Here is a 15,078-nt window from a genome sequence, read left to right as displayed (position 1 = left end):
CTACCTGCTGCCACCCATCACTGTCCATCACACACTAATCCAATGTGTGTGTGTGTGTGTGTGTGTGTGTGTGTGTGTATGTGTGTATTTCTTGTTTTTCATTACTGGGAATTGGCGTGGAATACTCTACAAGAGGACTACATCCCCAACCCATTTTTTATTTGTGGGGGCAGGGTCTTGCTAAGTTGTCCAGGTTGGGACTCAGCCTCTCAAGTAGCTGAAATTATAGTTGTGTGTCACCACATTCCACTTAGATCATTCATTTTTTAAAATTAGATATGTGTTAGTAATTACTGTGTGCCACCACCATCCAGCTTCAAAGGTTGATTTTAATTACAGTACTATATTGTCTCTTCATTATTATATATTGGATCTTGGTTTAAGTATTTAGGAGATACAAAAGAAGTACAGGAATGTCATGTTTTCCTTTCTTTACTTTAAAATGTTAACTTCTGTATTAAATATGATAGATATAGTCAGCTAATGACTTAATTCGTGAATATTTAGGGATAGGGGTTCATATGTAAGATGGTTTTATCAAACCCTTCTGTCAGATTTTTAAAGTACCGAAATTAAAAGATTGATTCTTTAAAGTTCTCCAGGATTTTTTTTTTTTTTTCGGAACTGGAGATTGAACTCAGGCCCTTGTGCTTGCCAGGCAAGTGCTTATTCTACTGAGCCATCTCCCCGGCCCCACCAAGATGTTTTTGAAAATTTACTTATCTTAAACTCAGCGAACTTACTGTCTAGTTGGAAACGTGACAGACAGTATATATATTTAAAAAGCAGTGTCTGTATGATAAGTAGCATAGACAGGTTGGAAGAGAAAAATCATTTGGGGTTGAAGTGCAAAAGAAGCTTGATGGAGGAGGAAGTGTGCTTGGACTGGAGAGAGGAGAGACAGTGACAAGGTAAGAGAAGGATTATGTCAGGAAAATGGCAAAACCATAGTTGTGGGATAGCAAGTTGCGTGTGGTGTGCCTGAAGAAACATGCCTATAAGCAGCTGCCTGGGTTCATGTTCAGACTGAGAGGGGTATAGTATAAACTTTTCTTTCCTCTCATAGCCATTTAGCATATTTCACCATATGCATCAGTGCCTGTTCATATGTAAGATATTCTGAGAAAGACTATACAGATATTTAGATGGTACTTTAAAAAAAAAAGATATTTATTTATTTATTCATTTACTACAGGGTCTTGCTACATAGTTCAGACTCATAGTGATCTGAGCCTCCCTAGAGCTGGGATTATAGGTGTGCACCGCCATGCTGGGTTTTAGGCTGGCACAGTATGCCCGGGTTCCAGCGCTGGCACAACATACGACACCGGGGATCAAACTCAGGACCTTGTACTTGCCAGGCAGGTGCTTAGACTGTCAAGTTCTTGCTCGAGCCTAGGTGGTAACATTTGATCCCAGCTCTGAAGATGTTTAGCAAGAAGATGAGGACAGGTATTTTTTGTTTTGTTTTGTTTCTTTCTGTGACACCATTCTATCTCCCGAAATATATATATATATATTTTTTTTTTAATTTTTATTTATTTATGTGTGTGCGTGTGTGTGTGTGTGTGGCCAGCTCAGCCCACCAGGGGGCGGGGCTGGCTGGCATGTGGTGCTGGGGGATTGAACCGCGGTCCCTGTGCTTTGCTAAGTTTGTTCTAAGTAGGTTATTTAGACCACTGAGCCATCTCACCAGCCCCTCCCAAAATATATTGCAAGATAGAATGTGATAAATATCCTAAGTAGTATAAAAACATATGGGGGCCGCGGAGATGGCTCAGTGAAATAAGCGCTTCCCTGGCAAGTGCAAGGGCCTGAGTTCAATCCCTGGTTCTGAAAAAAAAAAAAAAGGATGCTTAAGGAAGGGGCACACTTAGTTCTGTCTTAGGGATTCTGTGAAAGCTGGCTTTTGAAGGATGGCCTCTGGGTTGATCTCAAGGTAAGAGGCAAGTAAGATAACCTGTGTGTTGCATGTTTTGGGGAATAAAGCTAATTAGTTTGTGTTTTTTCTCAAGGTATCTCATGAGTTTTGATAAGGCATGGACTGTTATATCTCAGCAGTACATCCTGCCAGTACTTAATGAGACAGCAGTACCTTGGCACAAATAATACTGTAGGGCCCTTACTGACTAGTGATATGTCCTCATCTTTCTCTGCACCTGGATGTTGGTGCCCTCAGGGCCTAACCATGGCTCATGCCACTCTTTACTCCTTTATAAATGAGAGCTCACACCTTTCTGGCCACCATCAAAGTTTGATCTCCAGCAAAACTAATTCCTGCGTCTTCAGAGTGGCTGTCGGTCTGTCAGCTGTCTTTATAGGTAATACAGCTCACCATTTTCAAACTTGAATTGTTCATCTCTCATAAAGCTTTAGGTCTTTCTTTATGTAGTCCGTATTTCCATACTTGGCTGAATACAGTAGAAATCCTAAAGAACCATTCTTTCCTAATGATTTCTATTTCTTTACTCCCAAAGTGTGATTTAGGAGATTTGATGTTGAACCTGGACAGCTGTATTTTGAACCAAGGCTTTAGGTGATTATTATGCAGCATTTGGCCATGAGCTTGAGAATCCTTGGATCTGGATTTCTGGAGCTGCTTATCATGTCTGAGAGTCATTGTGTCCCTCCCTGCCCCCTATCATTGACCCTGTTCTTGATTTCTAAAGTGCTGCTTTCCTTAGCCTTCTTCCATCTTATTGTCCTTCACATTCCTTCTTCATGGAGTCAAAAGCTAGTAAGAATTACCAAAAATGCAAACTAGATCATATCACTTCCCCTCTATAACACTGCCACTGGCTCCATGTTGCCTGTAGGGTGAAGAAAGTACCTTAATATGACATGCAAGACCTTTTATAGGTAGCCTGTGCTTCCTGAGGCCAAGGAAACAATGTCAGAGGTGAAAAGACAAGAGCTACCTGTGGGCAAAGGTTGTCTTTCGGTCTGAATTCCCAAGCTCAATACTTCTGTCTTCAGTTTGTCCATTGATTTAGTAGAAGACGACACAGGGGAGCAAGAAATGATGTCTGTAATGAGTTTGAGAATGTGAGGGAATAAATTTTTGAAATGGAATAAGCTTGCTCTTATTCAGTGGTAGTCATTAAATATTTTCTGTGTACATGGCAGTATTCTAGGGTTAGGATGTACCAGAGAACAAAATTTCCACCCATATGAGCTTTTTCGGTAGGAGGGTACAACATACTGTAGTTGTAGATGAAGCAGGATGAGCAAGATTGAGGGAGGGAGGGAGAGACAGACAAGTCAGTGGAAGATGATGAGGCCAGTGGGCCTGTGCAGGTGACAATGGGATACAGACCTGCAAGAAGATGGAATTAACCCTGAGGCTGTGGGGAGGAATGCTCCAAGGGAATGAAGTGAAGGTGCCTGATGTTTGAAGGGGCCAGTGTGAAGAGCTGAATGAGCCAAATGGACAGTCACTAGAGACAAGACCAGGGAAAGCTGAGCAGGCCTTGGAAGGACTTGGTGTCCTGAGTGGTACACAGCTTTGGAGGAGGGTCAGAGCATAGAACTGATGTGATCTGACTTTTGGATACTGTGAATAGATTACAACAGGTTAGGGGTGGAAGTGTGGAGACCTTTTAGGAGTTTGTTGCAGAATCTAGGCAAGAAAGGGTGATGGCTGAGAGTGTGGAGAGCAATTGGGCTGGGGGCATTATTCAATGGTACAGCATGTGCGTAGCCTGGACAAGGCCCCAGTTTGATCCATAACACCAGATCCTATTATACACACATACCTGCCAGAGACATTGAAGTAAAAGAAATAAAAGGCTGAAGAAACTTTGCAGGTCCTAAATAGGATTTCTCCAGAAGTCAAGTGGGGTTGATTAGGTTTTCTGAAAAAGAGAATGATGAACTCTAAGTTGGGAGTTGGGTGTACACCTGTAACCCTAGCACTCTAGAACATTGAGGCAGAAGAATCATAAGTTTGAGCTTAGCTTGGACTACCTAGTGACTTAGTGAGACTGTCTCTCAAAATTTAAAAACAGGGCTAGGTGTGTAGCTCAGTACAAAAGCCCTGGATGCAGTCCACTGTACCCAGTACCACAGAGTAAATAAATAAATACATGAATGAATGAATGAATGAATGACGACCCTGGATGTAGATTTTGTGCAGCAACATAAAACATTTTAGGAAAAAAAAAAAATACAAAATTGTTGCCACAAAGGGCCCAGTAAAAGAACTGAAACTTAAGGAGAGATAGCTTTTGAATATATTTTCAAGACCATATGTTACAGAAGGACCATGTTTCAAAGCAGTGGTAAGAGTCACAGTAGTGACAAGAAGTCAAGTTTATATTTCATGGTGTAAATTACGATTTAGGAGTAAATATCTTATCAGATACAAAAGATACATTTTTTGTTATATATAGGTCTTGCTTTATCTTGATCTTAGCAATCCAGCAGAAAAGTGTAAAAATGAGATATAAAAAGTAAAGCCATATTAATATGCTGAGCTGTGAAAGGCTCAAGTCAACAACTTCTGACATTGCCAGTCCTATGGATAACCCACTACTATTATGGATTACGGGATTATATTGGATTATTTTGCTGAATTCACGCATCTACAATATTTAAATGGAAATGAAATACCCATCTCTAACAAAACTAAACAAAAAAAGGGGATACAAAGGAAGGACCATTTTGTATCTGTATATACAAAATAGGATAGATACATAGCTACTTTCTCTTAATGAGAAGAAAGATTTGTACTAACAGTATTTGGACAGGATATCATGTCTGCATCTTGTACTGTGAATAACCACTAAGAAGATAACAATATGCAATGCATTAATTATTGAAACTGTCTTATTAATCGGTTTTGAAACTGGCTCATTGCTGTTTCTCAATAAAATTAATTTAAAAAATAGTAAATGTTTTTATTTGAAAGGTATAATAGATGCTGTGAAAGGGAAAGAATCTGTTCAAAGGGAAGGAAAAACTAGAATGAGGAAAAGGACAAAAGTAAGGAGATACTATAGTCTCATCTTTTTTTTTTTTTTACTTTCTGAGACAGGGTCTTGCTATGCAGTTTAAGCTGGCCTTGAGCTCAATTTTCCAGACTGGTCCCAAACTCAACAGTCCTTCTTGCCTCAGCCTTCTGAGCCCTGGGATTATAGGTGTGCACCACCACACTTGGCATATAGATCTTTAGGGCCCTGGCAATTTTGTTCTGCCATTCTCTGATGGTTACTTCACAAGGATACGAGTGAGAAGGTGAAGCTAATTTGGTGTGCCAAATAGCAGCTGTACTGTCTGATCCTACATCTTTTTCTGTCACATCTTTCATAACACACAGTGGGTTGAAAAGTGTTTCCTCTATTGTTTGCTCATTCATGCATTCACTCCACGAACACTTACTATTTTCAGATTGGGGTGGGGGCGGTCTTCATCCTTCTTTTGCAAATAATAACAGTACTACTGTGAGCTGTACAGGCCAGCTGGCATCTCTTCCACTGCAGAGTGAAAGCTGCTGGGACAGGTAGGCGGAGGACGAGTCAGTTGGCTGGCTAGAGAGCCACCTGGTTCATGACTGTGTCTGGTTGGGTCATGGAGGTGTCCTGTGGGGTTCATGTCTGGTCCCTGGCCCTCTCTTCAATTCTGCTTTCAGCTGCTATGAACTAAGGAGTGCACAGTGGGTAAATGACAGCAGCCTGGCTGTGGCCGTGAGGGTAGCATGTGAGCTGGGGCCTTTTAGTGCCTACTTGTACTTAAGTGTTAATAAGCCTGTACAAATTAATAACCAGGCAGGAGTCTTTACTCTTACAGAGTTTACAGTGTGGAGATGTGGAGCTAAGTGAAAGGTAGCAGTGAGTTGTGAAGAGAAAAGAGCTCTGAGGGGAGTGTTAAGCAGAAGTTGTGCAGGTGTAACATGCTGGCATGAACGAGGGGCCAAGGAAGGGCAGCCTGTCGTTGTCTTCAAGTCTTGCTTTCTTAGTGTGCAGGAGAGAGGGCACATCAAGGCTGTGGGCCCTGTCAGTTTGTATCAGATGGTTGATTGAGGAGCAGTGCTTAGAGAAGTTACTAGCAGGATCAATTCGTGGCTGCTAGTTTCTGTGCACAGTGTGAGCATTCATATTGGACTCTTGTGCTGAACTGTACCTGCAGTCATGAGACGATGTCTGTGCCCAGGTCACCCCTTCTCCCTGGGTGTATGTATGAGGAAACACACATACTTATGCTATTCACATTTCTGAATACAGTAGCTAAGTCTCAATTGACTTTTCCATTAAATTTTTTTATAACAGATTTTATTTCACTGGTAATTGTCTCTTGAGTAACTTCAGAGTGTGGGTTTGTGCTTTTGAGGTGTGAGAGATAGGTAAATCATGTTTCAGGCATATTTACCATGTCTGCACAGTTCTTGTTGAGGAGACGGTGTCCCATCAGTGGGCATCTAGGGAGCAGTGTGAGAGTAGAGGTTCAGCTTGCTGCTGTTAGACCCCCAGGGTTCCAGAAAATGAATGAATTTAAGAATAATGAGAATCTGAAGCTCCTATCCTTGGAGCTTGATGACACTGTGTTGCTCTCCTGTTTTTCTCTTCTTTTTTTAGCAGCATGATTGGGGCATGCTGGCAAACCCTCCACTACTGAACTACACCAAAGCCCTTCTCCTCCCTTCACTCTGAGGCAGTGTCTGGCTACATTGTCCAGGCTGGCCATAAATTTGTTATCCTCCTGCCATCTGCAATGGCTCAGGTTAGGTTTGAGCTACAACACTCTACTTCAGTCAGTTTTTTGTTATTAAAGATCATTGTGGCTTCCTTTCAGCCAGAACTGCCATCTTCCAGTAATTTGCCAAAATGACTAACACAAAGAGCAAGAGGTGGGGAACCCGGTATATGTTTTCTAGGTCTTTTAGAAAACATGGGGTTGTTCCTTTGGCTACATACATGCGAATCTACAAAAAGGGTGATATTGTAGACATCAAGGGAATGGGTACTGTGCAAAAAGGAATGCCTCACAAATGTTACCATGGCAAAACGGGAAAAATCTGTAACGTTACCCAGCATGCTGTTGACATTGTTGTATACAAACAAGTTAAGGGCAAGATACTTGCCAAGAGGATTAATGTGCGTATCAAGCATAGTAAACACACAAAAAGTTGTGATAGCTTCCTGAAACGTGTCAAGGAAAATGATCAGAAAAAGAAGGAAGCCAAAGAGAAAGGTACCTGGGTTCAACTGAAGCGCCAGCCTGCCCCTCCCAGAGAAGCGCACTTTGTGAGGACCAATGGAAGGGAGCCCGAGCTGTTGGAACCCATTCCCTATGAATTCATGGCATAAACTGGGGACGTTGCTCTGCCATTCAGTTCCTAATTGGCAGCTTATGTGTTATAGGTCCTATGTAAAAATAAAAACATCTTGTGTTGTAAGGGTGGTTTTCTTAGTTGAACAGGTATGTGGTGCTTTCTTACCTCAGAAATATTTGCAGCAGATTTTCACTGTTCCTAGTAATTGTGTCTAGCCTTTACTCTTCAGTATTTTCTTGCTGAAAGATATTGCTGAGGTATTATGCAGGTGTATACCCAAAAATTGAAATATTTATAAAATATTTATATTGGCTTGAAGATCTTGTAAATCATCATGGGGAAAAGATGTATCAAAATAAATGGAAGTCACTTCAGAAACAAACTTAAGTCCATTTCAGTTAAATAAATTGTTTAAAGCAAAAAAAAAAAAAAAAAAGTGACGAGATGACCACAAGGAAATTAAACTCTAGGTTTCATTTTCTTCAGTTTTAAGATGAAAACAAATATTACTCTTTTTTTGCTAAATAATATTTAATGTTACTTCTAATTTGAATATGCTATAAATTAAACTTGACTATTCTTCCCAAGTTTTCCATAGCATGGTGGAAATTAAAAACACTTTAGAAAGTGCATTGGGGTAAACTGATGAGCTCTTCAGAGCTAGGTAAGTGGTCCCATCAGCCCTGGCCCTGCCATTCCACCTGGAAAGCTGACCTGCACCCCAGTGGCAGCGTACTCATCTTCTCTCAGCTGTGAGGATGCTGGCTATTTTAGGAAGTGTGTGGGTAGAGGGTACTGAAGTGGAAGAGCAGAAGTCCAGAGGAGGTAGAGCTGCAGTGGGGCCTGTGCAAGTGCCTTGTAGGGCATCTCAGAAGCTTGAGGCCAGTCAGTCTAGTCCTTTCCATCATAGGACAACACAGCATACAGATAACGAGATTTCAAGACAGTAGAGATTCAGACAGGAACATCCCATGGACTGGGACCCCAGGGCCTAACCAGTCTGAGAGCTGGTCAGGCCTTCAGGGATCATAGAGGTGAGGCTGGAAAGATGGATATCTGAATTCATAGGCAGTTGAATTTTAATGTTTCGGTTTAGATACAGGTAGGGAGCACTCCGGGTAGAAAGGATAATTCCAGTTGCTGACCACCAGATGGTGCCAGAGGCCAAGGACAAGTGGGTACCGGTGTGTAAGTGACTGCTGCTGACAAGAGATGGAGTAATTGTTGACGTTGTTTTGAGAAATAACTCTTGCAGGAGGTCACCAGGATGTGGACTGGGCTAAGCATGTGAGGATGATCTAATAGCAGTCAGCACACGTGGAAATAGAATGAACAATGGGAGAGTAGGTAGGATTTCACAGTCTTAAATTTTTTTAAAAGGGACCAGGGAGATAGCTCAGTGCATAAGCACCTGCCTGGCAAGCACAAGATCCTGAGTTCGATCTTGTGTATCAAAAACAAAACAAAACAAAAAGAACAAATTTTGCCAGGCATGGTGGCACACACCTGTAATCACAACACTGTAGAGGCTGAGGCGGGAGGATCATTATGAGTTTGAGATCAGACTGGGCTACAAAGTAAGCTTAAGGCCAGCCTGAACTGCGTAGTAAAACTTCATCTCAGAAAAAAAAAAATTGTTTTTAAAATCAAAGGTTAAAAAAAAAAAAAACACAACACTTGTTGGGAGAACTAGTAAGGAAGTAATGTTCATTTTCCTCAATAGTCAAAAGAAGGTACAATAGATACTGTGAAAAGGGAATAAATCTGTTCAAAAGGAAGGAATTACTGAGATGATAGGAGAGGGAGGAAGGGGGAAAAGATACTTCTATGTATGTATGTATGCAGGATTGCTTGGATGATTGTACTGTGGATTTCTGCTGGTCTATGGAAAGGGACAGTTAAGTTTTAATTCTTTTCTCTTAATTTTTTTCCAATTTTGTATGCATATATCTGGTAATTAAATTAACTTGAAGATATGCAGTACAACAAATACTGTCAAATTCATATTTTGTTTAGTAAAATTCTGTATCATTTCTAATTTTTTATTTTGTATTCTCTTTAAAAAAATAAAAAAGTAGAGAAAAAAGTCGAGATTTATATTTGTTTTTGATTTTGCAATAGTGAATCTTGAACTCAGGAGCCACTGAGCTATGTCACTGCTTTTTATTTATTTATTTATTTATTTATTTAAAAAAAAATTTTTTTTTTATTTTAACATTTAGTGTGTGTGTGTGTGTGTGTGTGTGTGGCCAGCTCAGCCCACCAGGGGGCGGGGCTGGCTGGCATGTGGTGCTGGGGGATTGAACCACGGTTCCTGTGCTTTGCCAAGCTTGTTCCAAGTAGATGCTTTAGACCACTGAGCCATCTCTCCAGCCCCTGCTTTTTATTTTTGAGATAGGGTCTTGCTAAGTTGTTCAGGCTGGGCTCCAACTGGAAGTCCTACTTCAGCCTCCAGAGTAGCTGGGTAATATGTGTGCCTGGCAAAAAATGGTATCTCTTTTGTGTATATATTTAGTGTCCATGGGGTTGCTGACATTGATTGTTGAAGGAATGTCTTCTAGGCAGTTAAAACAGGACTAGCAAAGTGGCCAGAGGTTGAAAATGAAGTATATTTTGGCCTTTTAGTATCCCTGGAAGAGTTAGGGGGTTTTGTTTGTATGTTTGTTTATTTGCTTGTTTGTATTTTAATGTATTTGGTTGTTGCAGGGTCTCACTATGCAGGCTTGGACTCGTGGTGATTCTCCTGCCTTCATCTTCCCCAGCACTGGCATTATAAGTGTGCGCTACTATGCCTGCCTGGACTTGAGGGGTGGGCACAGCATGTGGTGCTGGGGATCGAACTGCTGTCCCTGTGCTTGTCTAAACAGGTGCTTTAGTACATGAGCTATCTCACCATGCTGAAAGGGTTTTTAAACAGCAAAACTTTATTGCCAAGGCAAGTGACTTCTAGGTTTATTGACTCGAGTTCTGAGTGCCTGAATATGTATGGTCACATCATTTCCCTAACCCACTTTCCTTTAGTGTAGTATAAATAGGTGTGTGGTAGCCCTAGAATAGTTTTGATTACCCTTAGTGGTCTTATGTCAGCATTTAAATGTGATTGTTTCACACACACATGGAAGTGAAAGGTACAGATGAGTTGTTTTAATCTGCTACTAAGAAATTTGACATTAGGTTCATTTTTTAAAATTTATTGTCTGGATGTGATGGTATACACTGTCACGCTGTAATCCCAGCACTTGGGGTCCTAAGGCAGGAGAATCACAAGTTTGAGGCCAACTGGAACTCAAGAGGGAGCTCTGATCTCAAAGACCAGCTCCCCCCAAAGTGTTTCAGTCTGAGTTCTAGTCATTGTTTTCAGAAGCAGAAGTGTCTGTGATGAAAGCTCAACATAATTCACTTTTTAAATTGAGTATGTTTTTTCTGCAAAATAGTCACAGACTCTGGGTAATCATACCCCTAAAGGGTATACCATGTACATTGACTTCTGCATTTCCCTTCTATTCACAAGGAACTTAGGTAGTTTATCTTGAATCCTAAGGGTGAGGAAAAGAATGTTGGCTCCCAGAGCCTACTGCCTTTGTTTACCCATAGCAGTAAGAGGATATCCTGCTTTCAGTTTCATAGAGGACAGACCAAGGTAAGGTGTAAGATAGTCATTAGAACAGATTGCTTTCTCTTCAGGCATCACAGTACAACATGTATCTCAAGATGATTTGTCAAGTTAGCACAGAATTCAACTTAGTGCATATTTGTTAAGAGTTGACTTATGTGGATATTATATCAATGACCTATGATCCTGTTGGTCAGTATAAGCGGAGTAGATGTCACTTTGAACCTTGACACTTTAGGGTCATAATTAATACACATTATGGATTAATTTGTTTCTCTCAGTTTATGTTTAGACTTTAAAATATGTTTTTTCTAAATAGAATTGTTTTAAGTATTAAATAATACTTGGTTTTAAAAATTAGCCTAGCAAATCTTCTGTAAACAGAATTAGTAAGGATTTATTGGTTTATATGTACTATAAAATATTTGTATCTCTAGGTAAAGATCAAATCATATATTAAGAATGGAGCAAATACATTTTATCACAGTAAGGTCCTACTGAGATAAGAAGTCATGGCTCAGATTTAAAAATTGTAACCATGAGGAAACTTATGAATTTTAAAAATGTGAGTTTCAAATGAGTCTTTTGCAACACAAATGACATTTGGTTAGTAGACCACTTGCTGTTGCCAAGTTAGGAAGGAAGACTCAAAGCTATTAGGTCTGAGAGGGAACTTTAATCAGAGCCCTGATTTTATAGGCCCTGAGATGTTGCAACCCACCCAGGGTTGCGCAGCTAATCATGGCTTCAGAGGTTCCTTCGAGTTTGTGTCGGGTATCTCCAACTTCTGTCCTGCTGGTCATAGCAGAGAGCATCTATAATGTCAAGCTGCGGGTAGGAGAAAGTTAGGAAAATTTCCCTCCTAAAATATTGGTTGCTGGGGCTAGGGAGATAGCTCAATAAGTGCTTCCCTGGCAAGTGCAAGGGCCTGAGTATAATCCCCGGTTCCGAAAAAAAAAAAAAAATTGGTTGCCAAATCACCTTGTTTGATCAAAAATCTAAAAGCAATAGCAGTCTCATAGCATCACTTTGGTTTCTTGTGTTAGTATTTTTAAGTTACTCCTCCTATGTTTTTTAAATGGATAACAATGAAAATAGAATAATATAATTTTCTAGAGTCGTTTTTAATATTGTTTATCATTAAAACATGAGAGACAGCATGTTCTTTCTTGACTGTCCAAACAAAATAATAAAAAGGTCATTTACAGTGCCTGGAAAAATAGGGCTTCTTGTTTAGTGAGGTGGCCAATTAAATAAAGTCTTCTTGGAGCTACTTCTGCATTGTCAAGTTGAAGTGGTGGAGGGAAGGAAAACCCATTATTAACATCTCACATTAACTGCAATGTAATGTTGCAGATTTGGAGTTAAGAAGAGGAATGAGGGCAGGCAAGATGGCTCAGTAGAAAAAGCGCTTGCCTGCCAAGCATAAGGAGGGAAGGCCAATTAAGTTCAATCCCTGGTTCCACAAAAAAAAAAAAAAAAAAAGAGGAATGAGGGCAAGAACCATTTCTCTATTACCTTCCTGATTTGTGAAACCAAGAGACATTGAATTCTAACAAACCTTGGGGTTCTTTTCCATGCAGTTGTTAATATTCTCTGTGAAAATATTTGCAGGTCTGGTACCCTGTTTTTCGAGATGAGGTAATTAGGGCTTAAGGAAAAATTTAAACTTGCTTAAGACCAGACACTCAGCTAGTACATGGCTAAGTGTGTTCCAAAGGGCCTATCTTTTCATTTGCCTTGGGCCATATTGAATGAATTATCTTGGGCTGCATATAAAATACAGAATATAATTAATGTACATATAGCAAACAACACTTTTTTATCATAACATTTAATAAAAGAGGACAAGCCACCCATAGCATAGATGCCTTAATATTGATAGCTTTTCACACGCATTTGGTATGAGGAGAACACTACAGTCATAAAAGCTGAACTACCCTAGAAGGAGCGCCACTGTGAAAAAGCTGGGAACCTCCCAACTAATGTTTCTAAAACAAAAAAGTTAAAACTATTGGTCTTAACTAATTGAAAAAAGATTTGAACCTTGATGATTAACACTTGAAGTAGAAACTTAAAGTTTTCCACTGTCTTTTCTATCCACTGCCAAAAAATGATTACAGTAAAATTGCTCTCACCACAGTCCACCTTTACATAGTGTTTATAAGAAATCAGAGTAAATAGCTTATTATCTGTTCATGTCTGATGTTACTGGAAGGTAATCTGGTTGTTAGTATCCCAATGCCAATGCAAAAGGACATCTCATTACCTTCTTCGGCAGCACACACATGAGAGCAGGAAGACAGAGAGGAGTAAGCATGACCCCACATGACGACACATGGATAAATGTGAAGCAATTCATGGTTTTCATGGCCCTTTGGGGTTCTTTATAAAATAGTGATACAAGAAATCTAACTGATGTGAAGTTTATTTTCATTTTTTCTCTACCAAGTTGTTACCCATCTGGATGGGTTAGATAAGAGTGCTGGTGTGTAACCTAAGAACATTTTATTTTATTTTTTTTCCTTTTGAACTGTTCATTAACACAAAAGTCATGCTTTTGACACTATTTTCTGCTCCATGGATCTTAGAATAGTGATCCAGCTGCCATTGGTAAGGCCTGGTATAGACTGTGCAAGTTGAAGACTGACCTGAGAAGAATGGTTTACATGTCTAATCTTGGGCATGAGATACTGAGATTCTTTGGGATGCTAAATAAACTTCCTGGATTCCACCAGAAAACTCCACATCAGTTAGATTCCTTGTATCACTATTTTATAAAGAACCCCAAAGGGCCATGAAAACCATGAATTGCTTCACATTTATCCATGTGTCCTCATGTGGGGTCATGCTTACTCCTCTCTGTCTTCCTGCTCTCATGTGTGTGCTGCTGAAGAAGGTAATGAGATGTTCTTTTGCATTGGCATTGGGATACTTCGTTATATCCGGCCATCAACTTCATCCCAGTTGTGTAGTTTTCTTCTTAAATTGTGGTTTCAAGGCGATACACACAATCTTAAGTCTGGTCATGGTATAATGGAAAGGGAGCCAGCACTGCCCAGAGTCTACACAGTCCAGAAATTTGTTGTACTTAGATCAGGTATAGTATTTTTGCCTATACAAACTATTACAGCAGTTTTATTTATTTATTGTTATTTATTTTATTATTTTTTGTTTTTGCAGAGCTGAGCATTGAACTCAGGCCCTTGCACTTGCAAGGCAAGCGCTTATTCAACTGAGCTATCTCCCCAGCCCCTGAAACAGTTTTACTGTAATAGTTTTTTTGCTCTTCATTTCCATCCTCAGAGTTGTCTTTAATGGCTGTTTGGTTCAACCAGTGATTTCATGATCTTATTAAAATTCAGTTTTTAATTTAATTAAATTAACAGATTTTTTTAATAATATTTTTTTAAAGAGCTGGTAGCTTTTAAAAAAATTTAAAGTCTTCAGAAAACTTTTATCCTTTATTGCAGAGGTGTTATCTTGAAAGCATTAGTATTTGAAATTGAATTTTGCTTTTCTGTCTTCAGGAAGAACATTTTATATAGAAATGGCAATATTTGATTTTTACACTAGAGCCTTAATCAGATGCTGATAGTTTAATTTGAGTTTACATCTTTCTAGCAATTGTCAGTGCTAGGGAGTGTGAAAGATGGTGTGAGGAAGAATAGTAGTCACAACTCCTGGGGACCCTCTATTGGTGCCTTCTGGTACGGTGCATGGTGTCCTTTGATGTATATGTCTGTGTTGAATTTTGAAACTGGTTTTCTTGTTAATCCTAGTCCCAAATCTTATTTTTAACTGGGAGCAGGGTATGGAACCAGTTCTTAACAAATGCTGGCCTAAATCCTGATCTTTACAGAGACTGGATGTTAGTGAATAGTTTAAGGGTTTTACTTCAGGTCAGTAAAGTTGTTTGGACTCCAAATAATAACAAGTTGTCTTAGAAACTTGATTTAAGTGTATTTACCTATTAAAAATCCTAGATATGGAAACTTTTCAAAGCCTCATTCTTTATTCCTTTTCATTGTTTTTAGAATGTATCTTATAACATGAACTCAAAGCAGTTATTTATTATTATTATTATTTTTTTTTGGTACAAACCTCTTTTTTTTAAAGTCAACAGAAAATGGAAATATACTTTTTAAAGTTTCTAATACTAGGAGAAGATATCATACAATGTCTTTTAAATAAA

At 39.4% G+C, this 15,078-nt stretch overlaps 1 protein-coding gene across 6 annotated transcripts in view; it reads left to right on the top strand.

Annotated features, from left to right (window-relative positions):
- Tmcc1 (transmembrane and coiled-coil domain family 1) overlaps nucleotides 1–15,078 on the top strand; it is a 248,757-nt gene that overhangs the window by 67,257 nt on the left and 166,422 nt on the right. The window lies entirely within an intron of this gene.

The sequence above is a fragment of the Octodon degus genome, unplaced genomic scaffold (genome assembly GCF_000260255.1).
Source record: "Octodon degus isolate 3935 unplaced genomic scaffold, OctDeg1.0 scaffold00233, whole genome shotgun sequence".
Classification (NCBI taxonomy): domain Eukaryota; kingdom Metazoa; phylum Chordata; class Mammalia; order Rodentia; family Octodontidae; genus Octodon; species Octodon degus.
This window is presented reverse-complemented; position numbering and strand designations above follow the sequence as displayed.